This window comes from Protopterus annectens, chromosome 9.part0 (assembly GCF_019279795.1).
Source record: "Protopterus annectens isolate FY-2018-M chromosome 9.part0, PAN1.0, whole genome shotgun sequence".
Classification (NCBI taxonomy): domain Eukaryota; kingdom Metazoa; phylum Chordata; order Ceratodontiformes; family Protopteridae; genus Protopterus; species Protopterus annectens.
This window is the reverse complement of record NC_056743.1, coordinates 313,152,171-313,172,418: the sequence shown is the minus strand read 5'-3', so window position 1 is coordinate 313,172,418 and position 20,248 is coordinate 313,152,171. Positions and strand designations below refer to the sequence as shown.

Below are 20,248 nucleotides of genomic sequence, written 5' to 3'. Positions count from 1 at the left end.
GAACTTTTCAAGTCTCTCCAGGATAAGGGTAAAGCCTTCTAGGAACCTCTAATATAGACTGGGAACAGCCCCCAAACATCTCAGCGCCCAAGTGAGAACCCTCCCCCTGGATTTTATTAAACAGCCAGCTGACAAGCCTTATCTGCAGCTTGGAGAGGAGGATATGGTAAATACATCATAAGGAAAGACATAGGAATTTGCAGACTTTGGATCCAACCCAGTTTGGCTTTTTGCTTTTGTCATCATGCCTTTTTAAACTTTTTTTTTTTTCTGAAACAGTCAGTCAATTGATGAGATGATGGAAGGCCACACATACATACCTCCTACTGGCTAAGGCCTAGGCCCTTGATACAATCGGTATCATTGAAAAAAAACATCAGCTTAAAATGTAAAACCCATACATCACAAGATGGATGGGTTGGCTGCTGTGAGTGAGAACCCACAGGGTCAGAGAGTGCTGGCGCCATGTCAGACTCAAAGCCTGTCACAAGTGGTGTCCCACAGGCATCTGACACAGATATCCTTCAGAAGGGTCTCACAGAAACGGATAACTGGTGCGGTGGCAATCCACTGAGCACAGAAGAAGTTATCAGGACTGGGGACCCAGGTTGATAGTAGTCTGTCATTGACACCACCATGTAGCTAAAAGTAGTAGGGAAGACCTTCTACATTGCCCACCTTATCAACTCATCACTCATCAGACCAATGATTGAAGAACTCCAGCTCTATTCATAGATTCATCACCCAAGACTCCCTATGCTGTGGAACAAAGTTCAAGAGAAATCTTGACTAATGGATGGGCAGATAGCCTAGTATGAACCTATGAACCTATGAAGGAGTTGAAACATAATTTTGTTTCTACTATTCCTACGTTTCAGAAGAATTATGCCTCCAAGTCTGCTTTTGTTCTTAGGCAGTCTTGCCCTCCACCTAAGGGAAAAAGTGTTCTAGCCATATGCCTCCTGCTATCTCTACTCAGACCCCTACTTTTCAGAAACCTTCTTTTCAGGGTAAGCCAGGTTCCATTTGGCAGTTTTGTTTCCTCTTTCCCTCAACTAGGTTTTCTTATCCCTCCATCTTTCCCTATATCTTCCAAATTGTTTAAAGATCACAGCAGACTCTTCAGTTCTGTCCATTATCTGTCAGGGATATTTATGGTTTGGAAATCCCTTCCTCCTTTCTGGGAATCACTCAATCTCCTTGTGAAGAACTTTCTCTTTTTCCAGAGGTGCTCCATTCTGTTTTGGTCCAGGGCACCATTCAAGCTGTGCCTCCTGCCCAGGTACAGAGGGTGTTTTTTTCCAAAATGTTTTTGGTTCCCAGAAAAGAGAGCACTTGGAGACCAATTCTGCATCTTTCCCAGCTCAACAACTTTCTCAGGATTCCTTACTTTTGAATGTTGTCTCTTCAGACTCTTAGTTTCCCTTCTTCTACCACCAGGCCTCTCTGGTTTCTCTGGACCTCAAAGATGCCTACCTTCATATTCCTGTCCATCCCCTTTTCAGGAAATGTTTAAATTTCTCTGTTTCGTCCTTGCATTTTCGGTTCTCTGCTTTGCCCTTTGGTTTCTCTAATGCCCCAAGGGTATTCACCAAATCCCTTGCTCCTGTCATTGCTTTTTGCAGGATGAGAGGAGTTCACATCTTTCCCTTTGTGGATGATCTGCTCATTCAAGCTTCTTCCCAGACACTGTGCTTCAGGAAATCCAGTTTACTGTTTCCCTATTTGAGTCTGTGGTTCACCATAATCTTCCAGAAATTAGCTCCGATGCCTTCCCAGGACCATATTTTCCTCTGTTGCAAGCTTGTCTATCCCCATGCTGGCATCTCTGCTTGATCAAAAGGCTCTGTCTCTCACTGACATTTTCCATTCCTCCTTCCTCTGGTGTCAGTCACAGCCAGGGTAATTCTCAAGGTCCTCAGATTCATAGCTTCCACCATTCCCATGCTCCCAATGGCCAGACTCCACATGAGAACACCTCAGTGGTACCTTAAGTCAGTGTGGCTCCAACACTGCCACCCTCTGGACTTACCCTTCTTTCCCTCCCTGTCTCCAGCTCGAGCTTCAGCTGTGGATTCATCAGCTTTCTCTTAAGACAGAGCTTCCTTTCCAAGTTCCAGTCCTGACTCAAGTGCTCTTTACAATTGCCTCAGCAAGGGGATAAAGTTCATGGTCTCTGGCTTCTTCATCAGAGGTCGGACCACATCATTATAAAGGAGATGAGGGCTTTGCTTCTAGTTCTTCAGGCTTTGCATTCCCTCTTTCATCCCAGTCCTCTCAAAGTTTTCACAGACAACACTGCAGTAATGTACCCCCTTTCTTGTTGACATACTGCAGGGATCTGCTTTGCAGACTAGCTCTTCGAGTCTGGGATCTAGCTGTCCAGTATCAAGTGACTCTTCAGGCAGTTTACTTTCCCATGGAGCACAATTTAATGGCAGACTATTTGAGCAGGTCCAACATACAAGCTCACGAATGGATGTTTCATGGAAATGTGTTCCTGGACATTATGCATTGGTGGGGTATTCCTCAGGAAGATCTTTTTGCCTCCCCTATGAACAGACAACTTCCTCTGCTGTGTTCCAGAGTCCCAAGTCCTCTGGCTTGGAAAGTGGATGCGCTGTCTTTTCCTTGGTAGGGGGTGTTTCTGTATGCCTTCTCTCCTCTTTTCTATTATCATGAGTCTTGCACAAGAATAGGCAGGACTCTCCCAAAATCTTGCTAGTGACTCCCTTTTGGTCAAGACAGCATTGGTTTATCCTTCTTTCTCACTTGGCCAGGGGCAGTCACCACAAGTTAACTCACCGGATGGAAATTCTCTCACAAGACCAGGGATCTGTTATCAGTCTTCACTTGTCCAGTCTTCAAATCTGTTCTTGGCATGTCTTTTTTAAGGGCATGCTTTGTGTCCTGCAGGAGGCCAGGAAACTCACTATCCGGAAATCATACATGCCCAAATGGAAAAGATTTTCTGTCTGGTGCCGCTCTCGCCATCAGGATCCCCTATCTCTGGAAGTTCCTGTGGTTCTGTCTTATTTGTATGATCTTCTTCTCAATGCTGGGTTGGCATTGTCTTCAGTTAAAGATCACTTGTCAGCAGGTTCTGCTAGTCTGCCCTTGATTCCTTCTCTGGCTTGTAGATTTGAGGTCAAGCAATTTCTTAAAGGTGTCTTTCATATCAGGCCTTCCAGGAAGCCTATTCCACCTTCCTGGTACTTCAGTCTTGTACTTGAACATTTGACGCAGGTTCCTTTTGAACCTGCTTCTTCAGCTTCCTTACAACATTGTAATTAGAAGACTGTTCTTTTGGTTCTCACTTCAGCCAAGAGTGTGTCTGAACTTCAGGCTCTCATGTCTGTTCCTACTTTCTTCGTTTTCCACAGAGATTGGATGTCTGTCTGTACTAACCCTTCTATTATGCCCAAGGCAGTCAGTGAGTTATTCCTTAATCAAGCTCTTCATATGCCTTCCTTTTTCTTTCTCCTAAGTTTGACAGTGAGAAAGTTCTTCACACCTTGGATTGGCACAGACAGCTCAGATATATGGATAAAACTAAATTTATTCACAAATCTGAGCAGTTTTTTTTTGTTTCCTTTCATCCCATGGCATTGGGTTTGGCTGTTTCTAAGTAAACCATCTATTCCTGAATTTCTAAGGCCATTTTTTTTTTAATTCATTTCATGGTAAATGTCTTTCTTCATCAGTTTAGGCTCATTCTACTAGAGCTGTTGCCTCCTCTGGTGCTTTTTTCAAGGGGCTGGATACCAATTCCATCCTTGAGACTACTATTTGGCCATCTATTCATATGTTCACTAAGCATTACAAGTTTGGTGTTATTTCCAGGGCCAGAGCTGGCTGTGGCAGGGCTATCCTGCATGAGTTTCTGGACAGCTTTTCTTTCCTGTCCTCTTAACAAGCTTCCTCTTGAGCTTTTGTACTCTCCCTTAAGTTATGAATACTGCGGCAGTGATACGGAAAGACATAGTACAGTTGTGTAAAATCTTACCATAAGTAGATGTCCTTATAATCACTGTTGCAGTATTTGCTTCCACCCTCCTCCTCCCTCTGCTCTAGCCTGTTCTTTCTTGCCCTCATACCTGCAGGGCTTTTCTCCTTTTTGTCCTTCTGGATGCACATATTTTTCCCTTCCTAGTGGGGATTTTTCAGTTCTGAGTGTATGCTCCCATATGTCATCTTTATGCCCTGCTCCTTTTATGGTGAGAATACATGTGACGTACGACGGGTCTATATTAGCAGACCGAATGTTTAGGTGATCGAACACCTAAACATCGATGATCTAATATCGAAAGCAAAAAAGGTGAATGGCTGATTTAACACAGGGAAATATTTCCCTTGTCCGTTCGCTGGAGTTTGCTATTTCCCTACTGTTGAGCAATCTCAGAGTTGGTATATTTAGTTAGGGGGTGTGGAGAGCATAGCCCCCCACTTAATTTAGATGTAAAGTAATGTTTTTTGTGTTGTGGCTGAGGGACGTTCGATATTAGAAGATTGATGTTTAGGTGTTTGATCACCTAAACAGTCGGTCTTCTAATATAGACCCACGTACGACACCTATAACTACTAAAGGCTTCGTTATACTGGCTGGGCATTGGGCTGTCCTTGGCAGTTGATCCCTTAGGTTCAGAATACTGCAGTAGTGAAGAGAGGGACATATCATATGCTGTACTTTTATTTCTTGTGAAGGATAAAGAAGGGGCAGCCTTTGTTAAAGCAGACTATTTCCAAATGGTTGTCTAAGGCTGTTGCCTTTTGTTATAACAAAACTGTTCTAGGCAGGGTCAAGGAGCACTGTACCAGGGCCTTGGCTTCATCTGTGAATTTTTGGAAAGGGTTGGATTGTAGAAGTATTTTAGAAGCTGCTACCCAGTCCTCTGTACACACTTGTACAAAGCACTATAAGTTTGATTCCTACTCTAGGTCCAGATCAAGCTTTTCTAGGACCATTCTTCATGGGTTCCTGGACTGTTCTCCTTCCACCTCCCAAATGTAGTTAGCTAAGGTAATTTATCCATATAGCTAAGGCATTTGCAGCAGTGGTCAATATGATAAACATAGCACAGTTATGTGTCTAAAACTTACTATAACAGTAGATGTTCAAATGATCACTGCTGCATTAGCCAATCCATCCCTCCATTCCCCATGTTTATTGGTGTGTGTTTTTTATGCCAGGGTATGAACACACATTTTTTTTGTTCCTGTTACTGTCCTTTCAGGGCTCAGCCTCCCTCTCTGTCTCTACTGGCAGTAAAGCTCTGAAGGGTTTTGCACCCAAACTTGTCTTTAAGTCAGCACATCCCAACTGCCTTTATAGGCTGGCCAGATGTTATATCCTTGGCTGGATATAACCCATATAGCTAAGGGTACTGTTTGTGTAAGTTTTACTTACAAGTGAACTTTCTACTTTTGAACTGAATGCAACCATGGAGTTAAAGGTCCTCTCTTGGAAAACACTTTATAATTGTAATTACTTCAGCTAAAAGATTTTCAGAACCGCAGGCCTTGTGTGTTAATGCTCTATTCCTCATTTTACACAAAGGAAGAGTCACTTTAAGAATAAATCCATTGTTTATGCCAATTAGTCACAGAGACAAAACATGGTCAACCATCGTGCATTCTTTAAAACTACTCATGTAGAGGAGTAGGATAATCATAGACAGCTCTTTTGTGGAAAGAAGCAAATTTTTAACAAAAAAGTATTAGTTGTTCCTGTATTTCTCTAATTAAAAAAGTAGGCTGTAATGTTTCTAAAGTTATATTATCTAACTGGTTGTCCGATTCATGCAGAGCTTGCAATTGCTAGAATTTAAACATATTCCCCTCTCTTCTACTCCTAGGCATTATATTAGATCAGAGTTTCCCAAAGTGTGGATCGCAAGCTCATTTTGGGTGGGTTGCGCTGGCTGGGAAGGGGGCCGCTGGCCAGGAGATTTTTTTTTTTTTTTTTTTTAAGTGCGTTCCTTTTTAAAAAGAATGCCCTTTGCATCCGGTCGCACAGACTCGACAGACCTATGTGAACAGTTTTCGTCTTCTGGATCTTTATGACCTGCTGTTTATTTCATCTTCTGCACGTGGAATTTGAATGCCAGAAGACATTTGAAATGCAGACCATGAACGGACAAGTGAGAGGTAGGTGTTTGTGTGTGCGTATTTATTTAAATGGTATGTAGAGAAGTAGTAGGTGCGTGTGCATGTAAGAAGTTGGTAGGTGTGTGTGTGTGTGTGTGTGTGTGTGTGTGTGTGTGTGTGTGTGTGTGTGTGTGTGTGTGTGTGTGTGTGTGTGTGTGTGTGTGTAAGAGGGAGGTAGGTGCGTACCTCTCAACTGTCCCTGATTTTGACTGAAATATTCAGCTCTGTCCTTCTTAATCCCACCTAAAAGTGGTGACTTTTGGAGAAAAGGTGATGAATTACAATTAATAAATAATGACAATAATTAGAGTTACAGACTTCTTTTACTTTAGAAAAATACATATTCACTCATGTTCTGTTATTTTATCAATGTCTCGAGTTAATAATACTAATATATGAAGTGTCCATGATTATTTCTGGATTTGTCCCTGATTCTATTGGTATTTGTCACTTTGTGGTTGAGAGGTGTGTGTGTGTGTGTGTGTGTGTGTGTGTGTGTGTGTGTGTGTGTGTGTGTGTGTGTGTGTGTGTGTGTGTGTGTGAGCAGAGAAAAGGTGTGTATGTGAATACTACTGCAGAAGTTCAGTTATTGGAAATGTTAACCCATGCTCTGAAATTAATGATGTTTGGAAGCTTATAATTGAAGAATTCTATATAGTCATTAAAACTTGGCTAATGCTGTGATTATAGAAGCATCTGTAGTACTTCTGAGTGTCAAAGAGCAGTGGATTTTGATCTGTAAGCCCCGTCATGGCTAAAAGTTTTCAAAGGTGAGTAATGGAAATTGTGCCCTGTTTGTTTATTACTGCCCTCTGGGACGGAATGTAAGAGAACTGCTCGGTGCCCTCATACAGTTTAAGATGTACAATGCTGATCTGTCCTTGATGTTTCACTTCAGCACTTTGAAATGTGTTTATTCACTTTTGGGGTTCAGTGTGATGGGCTTTACTGTAAGTGAGGTTGATCTGGGTGCACATACACCTTTCCGGGGAAAGTTGTCATTCCGTAAAGGGGCAGATTTGTGTTCTTTCATTATAATGTATTTATTTGGCGTTATTAATTTAGTTATTATGGGTTATAAAATTAAAGAATGATATTATAAGCAGTTAGCCCCAACTTGTAAGCCAACCCTGACATTGACAGGCACACAGTAGATTAGAGAGCATGTCTGTTTCTCCGCTGAGCAGACTGACGGGAAGCAGCATGGTAGCTAGTAGAGAGTAGTGGGTCACAAAAAAATTACTGTTTTCAAGAGTGGGTTTTGGCCCATAAAAGTTTGGGAACCACTGTATTAGACAGTTAAGATGCTATAGAAAAATATATCCAGTAAATACAGTACATGAAACACAAAATCAAATTAACATTTACACCATCTTTGATTTGCTGTTTGAAAACATTCATCTAAGCCCATGGTATCCATGGCCAGTGACTATCACAAGTAATAAGTCACTATATACTTCCTCTGGTGTCAGTCACAGCCAGGATAATTCTCAAGGTCCTCAGATTCATAGCTTCCACCATTCCCATGCTCCCAATGGCCAGACACCACATGAGAACACCTCAGTGGTACCTTAAGTCAGTGTGGCTCCAACACTGCCACCCTCTGGACTTACTGATACCCTTCTTTCTCCCTGTCTCCAGCTCGAGCTTCAGGTGTGGATTCATCAGCTTTCTCTTAAGACAGGGCTTTTGCAAGCTTCAAATCAACCCATTTGGTAATTATGCTTCAAGTATTTGTAATTGTAGTTCAAAAAATAAAACCATCACTGAATCTTGGCTGAAAGGCAGTTCATACATATCAGTATCCCCTTGTTTTTACATCAAATGATGCTCTGTTCACCAGCAGCAGACCTTGCTCCAGGTAAGGAGGTGAAATACTTACTTCAGTGCATACCTGTTGTCTTTTTCGCACTCTCATAGCTGAAATCACAGACCCAGATGATTTTGCCCCAGATTAGTTTCTGGTAAAACATATGATTGGCAGCCAGAGGCTAGTTTGGGGGCAAAATCATTTGGCTGTTCAGTCTGGAGAGGTTTATTTAAACCCAAGTGCATATTCTAACCCTGATTTCCAAAACTCTTTTCTTATTGAAATAACCATAACTAATATTACTAAAACATTTAAAAATTTATCCAGTTTGCCTAATGACCTCATTGGTTTTTGCCTAAAGCTGTCATACAGAACTCTTAAAATGATCTCTCTTCCTCCTAAACTCTTAACTTGTTACACAGTTCTTACTAATTTTAAATCCCTGCTTCTTCAGGGACTACATCTTACTGTGAACCACCACAGCAACAAAGATCTTCCCAGGGTAACTAACCTGTTGCCCAACAAGGTGAACTTTGCCCTTTTCCCAACTGTAGTGCGATCTTGGAGTTGGAATATTTAGTTAGGGGGGATGTGGGGGGCGTGGGTCGGTTAGGGATGGTGCAGTTTAGGTTTTGTTACTTTTTGGGTAATTGGTTACTTACCATGGGAAGATCTTAATCATTCGCTGAAATGGGTTTTCAGTATTGTCATCTCGACGATGCAGTCTTCGATTATGTGGCATTTCGACGATCTGAAGTAGAACCATATAATATGTATATATTTATACATATTTATTATATATATATATATATATATATATATAATAGTTTTATATATATATATATATATATATATATATATATATATATATATATATATATATATATATATATATATATATATATATATATATATATATATATATATATATATATATATATATATATATATATATATACCCTGTATCCTGCAAAGCATGATCTATGACTTAGCATGGATTTTGACGAAAATGTATTAGGCAGACTGCAGTTTTTACATTAACTTGCCTTCATTTGCTGTAACATGAGAATGGCCTGTTAACAGGGGCTTTGAAACAGTCAACAACAATCTCCTTCTGAATCAGCTTAATTTGTGATTACATAGTTTTGTGTGTGGGGGGGGAGTGTCTGTGTGTGTGTGTGTGTGTGTGTATATGTATATATGTATATATATATATATATATATACACACACACACACACACACACACACACAACACGTATGTCTGTGTGCATATGTATATATATATATATATATATATATATATGGTTCTATCTGACTACGTCGACAAGTCAGCCGGAGAAGACCGACGGATCAAAACCCGCTGAGAACATCGACATGGGAAAAGGCTGTGGATGTATGGTAGATGCGTAGTGTTGGTAGGTCGCAGGTAAGGTAAGTGTGCGACTGTGATAGTTTAAGTGTGCGACTGTGATAGTTTGTGGGTTGTTAAGTGAGTTAGGGTTGGGGGAGCTAGGGTAAGTGTGCGACTGGGTTGTAGGTAGTTGTGTATGTGAGGTTTAGTGTTGGTTTGTAAGGATTTTGGTGTGCTTGTGTTGTGTGTGCTTTTGGACCGGGGATTTGTTTTGTTTGTTGCTTGTCGGGATTATGGTGTGTCGGGCATGTGAGGTTTCGTGTTTGTGAAATGTCGGTTATGTGGTGTCGGTGATTTTTGACTTGTCGACGTTGTAAGATAGATCCATATATATATATATATATATATATATATATATATATATATATATATATATAAATATATGTATATACATACACACAGACATGCATATCATTCAAGTTATTGCTTATTTCATAGCCGTATGTTCTGCTATTGAAAAGTATTGCTTATACTTTGTCATGTTTTTCATCATAGTAACAACATATCTAAGTGGATGCTTTATTTTCCCCTCCTATGTATATAAAGTTTGCAAAGAATTGAAAATTTTTGTGTAATTGTATGTTATTGTCTTGTCCAGCACTGAGTATATCATATCTGCTGCATAACCCAGATAGTGGCAGAAAATGGTCAAGACCAGTCTTCAAACCCGATAAACAAGTAGCAATGGAATAAAATCGAATACAGTTTTATTATGACAAAACTTTGCCTCTGCAAACAACTGCACCCACAACCAGAACACTGGATGTGAAGTTGTTCAATCTTGCCATTCATTCTTCACTGACACGGCCGACTAGCAAGCTCAAAGTTCTCCAGTAGCGCGAGACCCAACCCCTTATCCCATAACGCACTGCTGGAATTACCCCAGATCTAGTTTGCCGCGGCACGGATCTCTTGGCTTCCAACGTTGCTCGAGACTATTATTGGGAGTTTTCAACTTTCAGCAAGTTTTATATTTCAATTTTATATCTTTTACTATAACTATATAATATTATCTAGTTAGCAGTTGTTTTCTGTTTTTCCCCTTTCCCAGTATATCTTTTGATTGCTTTGGCCTTTTGGCCTTGGGCCCTTTCTTACAGTTGTTAGATAGAGTTACCCTTTTGAGTTTTTTTATATTAGATTGCTTTAATCCTATTTAACGTTATATAGCTAAATAGTTTGGTTACTATTTGCCTTTTTGGGCTGTGTGTACTGTGTTAGTTAGATTTCCTCTTTAACTTTAACTATCTTATAGTTAAATAGTGTTTCCTTTTTTTGAATTTTGTGAATACTATTTAGTACTATGTCTGAAGAGAAGGAAAAACATTCAAAGTCTGGGTTTAAAAATTGCCCAGACTGCGGACAGAAGATGTCCGTTACAGATGCCCATGTGCAGTGTGTTTACTGTTTGGGTGAGGTGCACCTGCAAGAGTCATGCAGTATCTGCCACTCCTTTTGTACTCGCGTGCTTGCAGAAAGGAAGAGGAAGTTAATTGATAGGGGTATTATCAAACACCCTTTCTCAGAGGCAATGTCTGACCAGGATGGGGCCAGCAAATCGTCCAAATCTTCCTCAGAATCCAGGACAAAGAAAGGAAAAAAGTCAGAAAGTGTTGTGACTTCAGCTCCACTGACTTCGGAGCCGGCAGTCTGTTCTTTTCAGAACTGGGACACTGCTGTGGAACTGGTTGCCAAAAAACCTCCCTCTCTACTTCTCCAATCAGCTCCATCTGTTCACTCATCCAGGTCTTATGTCAGCCTGTCCGATCTGGATATGGACCGGCTAGTTCAGAAACTCTTAAAGGCACCAGGTGTAGCTAAATTGCTGTCTGCTCAGACCCAACCATCGGAGCCGAAGTCCATTACTCCTGAGTTGTCTGCTCCTCCTTCGAGCCATACCAGACCTTCGGAGCCAGAGGAGGCTGACCTAATGATAGTGGATCCCTTGGAGCCGACACCTGCTCCAGTGTCGTCAGCTCCATCTGCTCGGATGTTCTCTGCACCGACCGGGGACTCTAGGAGCCGACACTCTCCGGTCGGGTCTGGGGAGGCTAGTCGCACCGACTTGTAGGTGCTGACTCTTCTTCTCGGGTGAGCTCGGCTCCTACCTCGGGCTCTGAGCCCACGGCTTCGGTGTGGGAGGGAATCGCGGCTCCTTCAGATCCGTTGACTCCTTCTCATCGGAGCCGTGGTGCATACGAAGCCATGAGGCGAATGCTGTCTCCTAAGACTTCCTCATGTCAAGGTCTGGCTTCTTCCTCCCCTAAACTGCCGGTGTCCGTTTCTGTTTCCTCTGGTCATCCCAAGCGTAGAGACCTAGAGCCTCAGGTAGCCCTACAGGGAGCTCCCTGTTCTTCTGAGACCTTTCCAGAAGTTCCCCCTGAAGAAGTCCCCAGGAAGAGATTATGCAAAAGGCATTTGGACTCCCCACAGGAGAATATCTTGAACCTGTTCCTAGGAGGCCTAATAAGTTTATTTCTGCCCTCGTGAATAAGTCCTTTTTGACCAAGGGAGTCCCTGTTGATGCCATGGTGGTGACGGCAGCCACCAAAAAGGAAATGTCTGAGACTTCGTCTATCCATCCTCCTAACAGAGAATCTAAGATCATGGATAGATATGGGAAACGCATGTTTAGTTCAGCAACTTTTTCACTTAGATCACTGAACTACTCGACCCATTTTACCAGACTGCAGAGAGATCTCCTTAAGGAGTTGGGAGATGCTCTTCAGGGTGCTGTAGCTACAAGTGTATCCAACAAAGTTGCCACCCAGCTTGCTACCCTTAATTCGATAGTCAACTCATCCATGAGTCTCATATCTTACGCAGCTGATGGTTTGAGTAGAGCTGCAGGTACAGGAATTGCTCTTCATAGGCATGCCTGGATGCGACTCTGTTCCTTCGCGGAACCCTTCAAGTCTTCCTTTACAAATACCCCGTTTGACGGCTCATCATTGTTTGGGCCAAAGGTGAAGGAGACTCTGACCAGGTGTGAACATGAGGGAAAGACTACCTTCGGAGTCCATTTTTCCACCCCCACTCGACCCTTTCCTAAGGGTCAGAGAGGAGGAAAGATGTGGTTCCAGAAAGCCCAAGGAGCCTTTCAAGACACACATGGAGAGCCCCCCTCCAGAGGGAGAGGAGAGGGTTACAATGGAAGAAACCGCCCTCGCGGCAGAGGGGGTCCGCAACACCAGGGTGACGGAGATCATTTCTCTGGTCAGTCCTACCAGCGCTCCTGAATGGAGGCCCAGCTGTCCTACTCTGGAGGCAGTCGGGGGTCGCTTGTCATTGTACCCAGAAGCCTAGCTAGATATAACAAATGACATTTGGGTACAAAGTATCATTTTCAGAGGGTATTTCATACCGTTCTCCACCCAGCCCCTTCCCGTCAAAAAAATCCTGGACGTTCCACCCAGTCATAGGGGACAAGCAACAATAGAGGTACGCCAATTGCTAGAAAGAGTCACCCAGCCAGTCCCGGCAGACCAAACAGGATTCGGAACTTACTCAAGATTCTTTTTGGTTCCAAAGAAAACAGGGGACTGGAGACTCTTTTTGGATCTCAGCAGACTCAGCCAATTTGTGAGAAGAGAGAAGTTCCGAATGGTCACGCTACAGTCCATACTTCCCTTTTTAGGAAAGGACAATTAGATATGCTCAATCTATCTCAAGGATGAGTACTACCACATAAAGATGGCCAGACCATCCAGGGATCACCTGCTTTTCCGCCTGGGAGCCAATCATCATCAATTCCGAGCTCTTCTCTTTGGTCTCACTACAGCCCCCAGAGTGTTCACCAAGTGCATGGCAGTAGTCACGGCTCACCTGAGACATCTAGGATTCCAGTTGTTTCTCTATTTTGGACGATTGGCTCCTTACCTCCACCACCAGGCATCAACTTCTTCAAGCGAGAGAGGCTACTCTGACACTCTGCGATCGGCTAGGCATTACAGTCAGCTTTGAAAAGTCTGCCTTGTTGCCATCGCAACATATCGGTTTTATAGGGACAGAATTAGACATGTCAACCACCACTCTTCGTCTTCCACCAGAAAGGATTTGTATTCTTCGCCAACACATCACGTCCTTGGTATCACAGAGCAGAACAGAGCACCAGCTGCAGAGGTATTGAAAGTACTAGGATTGATGCAGCAGCAATCTTGGCAATTCTGTTAGCAAGGATGCATATGAGAATTCTACAATGGCTTCTATTCACGCAGTGGTCTTACCAAGGACTTCCAATGAGTCACACGACCCTAATAACGAATTCCTGCAAGAAGGATCTTCAGTGGTGGTTGACGTCTCTTCATGTCACAATAAGACGTCCTTTCATGCTACCCCCTCCAGTTGCCACTGTGACCACGGACGCTTCCCTGATAGGGTGGGGGGGGCTTTTTCAGGGAAAGACTGCCCAAGGCACATGGACAGATCAAGAATCACATCTGCATATCAATGTCCTGGAGATGAGAGCAGTACTTCTAGCATTGCAATACTTTCAGGACTCTCTTCCTCTAGGGACAATTGCAATACAGACAAACAACATGTCAGTGGTCTGGTACCTGAACAAGCAAGGCGGGACCAAGTCTTATCCCTTTTGCCGAGAAGCCCTCAGAGTACGGCAGTGGGCAGTGTCATCCCAGCGCTTTCTGTTAGCAATGCACATCCTGGGCAAATACAACGTCATAGCGGACAGACTGAGCAGGGCAATTGTATTGCCCCACGAATGGTCCTTCAAACAAGCGATTGCGGATAGGATTTTCCGCAAATGGGGCCAGCCTTCCTGCAACCTGTTTGCCAGTCATATCAACAACAAATGCAGAAGCTATTTTGCCCTGAATCCCACGCCAGGTCACTCCCCGAGGGATGCTCTTGTCCACGATTGGCCCCCGGGTCTCCTCTACACATTTCCCCCAATTCCTCTGATACCCAGATTTTTACAGAAAGCAAAGTCGCTGGGACGGACGATCATCCTTATAGCCCATCATTGCACTCGGCAGATTTGGTTTCCGTTTCTTTACCATCACATTCGGGAAGACTCATGGATCCTGGACCCAGTTCCAGACTTATTGACACATCTGTCAGGGGATCTTCATCCATTATTGCAGATACTGAAGCTAACCGCTTGGCTGCTACAATTCCCTGCATAGCCAGGCTTTATAATCTTTCCCATAACAATAGTCAAATTTTATTGGCTTCCCATAAGCCTTCCACTAGAAAATTGTATCGTAGTAAGTGGAAGAGATTTTCCATTTGGGCTTCCTCCCATAACATTGACCCTTACCAAGCGCCATTGTCTTCTATTTTACAATTCTTGACAGAAATTTTCAACAAAGGAGCAGCGGCTGCTACGGTGCGAGTACAATTAGCTGCTATATCTAATTTCCATCTAGGGATCGATGGATTGAATATTATGGCTCACCAATTGTCTAAGGCTTTTCTAAAAAGTTCTTTTCACATGAGGCCTCCAGTGAAGACACCTTATTCTCCCTGGAATTTGAATTTTATGTTATCTCGCATCATTCTTCCTCCTTTTGAGCCTGCATTATCTTGTGAACTAAAATTTCTGTCGTGGAAAACTATCTTACTAGTAGCCATCACTTCAGCCCGCAGAGTGTCAGAGCTCCAAGCCTTATCCATCAAGCCTCCTTATATGGTCTTTCATGCTGATAAAGTATCTCTCAGGACAAATCCATCCTTTTTGTGTAAAGTATGTTCTGAGATTAACATCAATCAACTCATTGAGTTGCCTGTTTTCTTCCCTAATCACACCAATAAATTGGAATATATGTTGCACAAACTGGATGTTCACAGACAACTTAGATTTTATTTAGACAGAACAAAAGACATTAATAAATCAGATCAGCTTTTTAGGTCTTTTTCTGAGGCCAGGAAAGGTAAACCAGTTGCCAAAACAACCTTGTCTAAGTGGCTGTCGGATTTTATCACTTACACGTATTCTTGTCATAACATGCCCTTGTCTAGTAAGGTGAAGGCTCATTCAACCAGAGCAGTTTCTACCTCTTCAGCTTTTTTAGCCAAATTACCTTTGGACAACATCTGTGCGGCAGCCACATGGTCTAAACCTCACACGTTTATAACTCATTACAAAGTGGATAAGGCCTCCAGGGACAGGGCTTCATTTGGTTCTATGGTTCTGAAGAGTGTACTTCCGTGAGCCACCCAAGATCAGGGTGCTAGGGATGCCTACCCATCAGTGAAGAATGAACAGCGAGATTGAACAACTTTACATAAAGAAGTTATGTACTCACCATAACGTTCCATGTGAGTTGTTCCATCTTGCCTTCATTCTCACGTCCCTCCCTCCTTCTCCCTCCTGGCTGGCAGTTGACCTGGAGACAGTCTTCATCCTGGTTTTTCAATGTGTCTTCATTCCTAGGCAAAATAATTATTGTACTTCTATATGATACGCAGCAAACAAGATCTGAGGTAATTCCAGCAGTGCATTGTGGGATAAGGAGTTTGGTCTCGAGCTACTGGAGAACTTTGAGCTTGCTAGTCGGCCGTGTTGGAGCCGAGGATTGGTTCCGAACCCATCAGTGAAGAATGAAGGCGAGATGGAACAACTCACATGGAACGTTATGGTGAGTACATAACTTCTTTTTATCTGTCAGTCTTTCTGCAAAACGCTTGCTTAGATGATACTGTGAAGCAGTTATGAGGATTTCAGTGGACATTTCTGCAAAACTCTGCAAACTAAACATGATGTCTAGGTCTAGGTTTTCTTTTGAGTCATCAGTAGCAATACCCTTGTATCGCTGCAGCTTATGGATTCCTTCAAGAATTTACTCTTCTCATTCCTTTTTTCTTCATTTGATTCTTTATTCATGTGGGTGAAGGATTATTGGTTGGACTGTGTCCTCTAGTTAAATTTACAACAGGAAACTCCCAGGCATGTGATAGAGGGGTTATGTGAGAAATTCATTAATGCTTGATCTTTAGATCTTAGAGGTTGCTTCTTGCTTTTCCATATGTCTAACCCCTCAGTGCTCCTTGGATGAGGTCTTGTCTATTCTTTTTGGTCCTTCATTATTTTATCTGTAAGATTCAACAGGATCTAGGGAGTGAAAAGAAGATACGGTAGGGTTAAAGAAAACCAGAAACCAATCCCTGCTATTGGAAAACAGTTCTGTGGTTTGAAAGTACTGCGCTATCCACTTGAAGACTAACCATTATAATGATTTATATTTTTTCTCTTTCTCTCAGTCTACCTTGAGTGTTTGACAGTTTTTTTGTTAGTTATAGAAGGAACATCTTGTCCATTTTTACCCTGTCATCCTACTTTACTTTTAAAGTTGTTTCTTCCTAAGTTCTTCTTTGTTTTACCTTTGTGAGGTTATTTTGTGCGGAGTCTCTGCATTCTGCCAGAAGCTTTCAAAGTAGAGCAGTAGTCGTAACATAAAGGACTTGACATCAGATTGTCCCTCCTAACCTCTTCATACCCTTTCCTGTGCCTTAAAATGTTTTACATGTACTTTAATTTCCTACCTTTTACATGTTTCATTTTTTGCTTCTTTTCAGCATTCGAAGGCTAGTGGGCTGGCATCTATTCCGTTACAGACTGTCTGCATCCATAGCCTAATGGAGCACCTTGGACAGGTTACTTTGTCAAAGACTGGCTTCTGCCTGTCAGATTTCTCTGTCCTTCATGAGTAGGGGAAGAATTTTGTAGGTGTCCCACTTGCTTATGTAACAGTGAATATGCATGGGAAGATTAAGGATTATGTTAAGTATGTTGAACCACTTCAGGAGAATTTAACACAGATTAGTTATTTCTATATGTCAACAGTAGACTGAAATAATTATTTTGGCTGCGTCATTTTGTGATTAGGCAAAAATAACTTAACTCATTCACTCCGGAGCAACTCAGAAAATGTTGCCTGCTTACTCCCACCATAGGAACAACAGTGCAGCCTGAGCTCATTCTCAGCTAATCCATTTGTAATACCATACAGAAAACAAATGTAAATAACTCTGTAACCATAAGAGCTAGACAAAGAATGTAAATGTGAAAGTTGTTCAGCAGACACTGATCTTTCCAGCAGTGCAAATGTTGATAGGGCGTATCTAAGTCATTATTAGATATTTGTCAAGGAATGTTGATAATTTGCATATTTTTTACCTTTTTGGTACAACAAATCACAATATCTTGGTGAATGTACCATGTAGGCCCATGCAATTTGTAATTAATTTGTTTGTATAAATATCCTCTTGAAAATGATACCTTAACCATTACTGTGTGATGCTTTTTTACTGAGATATTCACAGAAATATGATTATTATATTTATCATAATTGATAAAGCATAATATTTCATCACCTGTAACAGACAGAGACTACATATCAGTGTACAAGTTGTGTGGCTCAATGTCGCATCACTTGTGTCGTCACCATGCTCCCATGGAAAGATATGGGCATAATAATGAGAAATGTGGCAAATGTATAATTTTCATAATCCTACAAGACTAAACAAACTGTGATATCTGTATATGTCTCCAGCATACAGGCACAGTTCTTTTACCATGTTGTAAGGAGTAATACCGCCGTCAGAATGAGGCATTACTTGGGACATTGACATGCTCCCTTGCAAAGTTATTGTCCAAAATATAAAAAATCATAATTTCCATAACCCAAGTCCTAAACAAACTGTGATGTCTGTACATGTGTACAGCATACAGCCACAGTTATTTTACCATGCTGTACATACTGGAACTGTCTTCAAAATGAGGTATCACCTGGCACAACTATATGCTCCCTAGCAAAGTTATTTACCAAAATATTAAAAAAAATCATAATTTCCATAACCTAAGTCCTAAACAAACCGTGATATCTGTAGATGTGTACAGCATACAAACACGGTTCTTTTATCATGTTGTAAGGACTAACACTGTCTTTAAAATGAGGTATTACCTAGCACAATTACTTGCTCCCTAGCAAAGTTATGTTCCAAAATATAAAAAAAAAATCACAATTACCATAACCTAAGTCCTAAACAAACTGTGATGTCTGTACATGTGTACAGCATACAGACACAGTTCTTTTACCATTTTGTACTTACTAGAACCGCCTTCAAAATGAGGTATTACTTAGCACACTGACAATTTCCCTAGCAAAGTTATTTATCAAAATATGCAAAAAAAATCAAAACTCTCATAAACTAAGTCCTACACAAACTGTGATATCTGTACATGTGTAAAGCCCATGGGCACAGTTCTTTTACCACATTGTGAGGACTAACACTGTCTTCAAATGACGTATTACTTAGCACATTGACATGCTCCCTTGTAAAGTTATTTACCAAAATATGAAAAAAATTCATACATAAGCCCTAAATAAATTGTGATATCTGTACATGTGTACAGCACACAGGCACTGTTCTTTTACCATGTTGTAAGGACTAATACTGTCTTCAAAATGAAGTATTAACACGTTGACATCTTTCCTTATCAAAGTCATTCACTAAAATATGAAAAAAATATCCTAATTTTTATAACCCAAATCTAGCTTGTGCATTCATCGAAGTGATAACTTCTACTTATGTAAATAACAGTGGCAGCTGCTCAGAGTTTTACCTGACAGGTGAGAATGACTCATTGTTATACTGTAACTGCACTTATTGTTAATGTGATAAATACCCACATTTCAGTACTGCAAGGTTCTGCATGCTTAGATACAGGTGATAATTGCCGCACATAGCCTGCAGAGTAGGCATTCATTATATTACCTGGTGCAGATATTATGTAACAATAACTCATTACCCTCCGTTAGGAGAAGACCTGAGTAATTCAGTAAAAGTAGCATAACACATATATTACTGAGCCGTTCCTCCCACCAAAACACCATGTAAGAATTACTCCAAAAGTAGTAAATAATTTTATGTCACCTAACCATCGTTCTAGTTAGAATAAGACACAGCAGTGAAAAATGCAGTAATATTGTCCAAAATATATGGCTGAGCAATGCTGAATCTCAACACCATAATGTATCTCACTAAGCCTTTCATCCCACCCAAATATGTTTTGACTACAGGCTAAATACTGTTTCTTGACCTAAATGTTGTAGCATGCTCGCTTGTCTGTAAATATGTATTTTTTATCATATCCTTGCATCTGAAAATATGTTTTGTTCATGTGTCATGAACATGTCTTATGTGATCCTATTCACCAGGGCTGTGCCTGCAAATGGTCCATTCAGATTACTGCACTAGCCCAGTAAACGTAAAGTAAATAAATAAATGAAATGGCCCAATGGATTGTCCAATTATGCAAAAGGTTTCCCTGACACACCAATGAATTGTTTTCCCCAGTAACCTTTTCAGTTGTTTGTGTTGTGTATGCACAAGGATCAAAATGACATAATAAATTATATTGCCAAGTGGTCACTTCAGCAGTCTGACCATGTTTGCACAAGCACTTCCCTGATACACAATGAATTATTTCACCAAGCAACATCTTCATTAGTATGTCCAAGTGTACAAATGCACCAAAATGAAACATTCACCCAAGCGACCCTTTCAGTAAAGTGTTGAACTATGCACAAGCACCAACATGAAACATTTCCCCAAACAACTCTTCACTAACATTTCCTAGTATGTGCAATCACCAAAATGAAGCATTCACCCAAGTAACCCCATCAATAAAATGTTGATGTATGCACAAGCACCAGAATGAAATATTTCCCCAAACGACCTTTCAGTAACATTTCCTGGTATGTATATGCACCAAAATTAAACATTCACCCAAGCAAACCCTTCAGTAAAATGTTGATGTACATTTCCCAAAATGAATAATTCACCCAAGTGACCCTTTCAGCAATATTTTGCAGTTTGTACATACACCAAAGTGAGACATTCACCCAAGCGACC

At 41.4% G+C, this 20,248-nt stretch overlaps 1 protein-coding gene across 2 annotated transcripts in view; it reads left to right on the top strand.

The window, feature by feature from the left end:
* The window catches only part of SLC39A13 (solute carrier family 39 member 13), a 584,382-nt gene that overhangs the window by 319,480 nt on the left and 244,654 nt on the right, over positions 1-20,248 (top strand). The window lies entirely within an intron of this gene.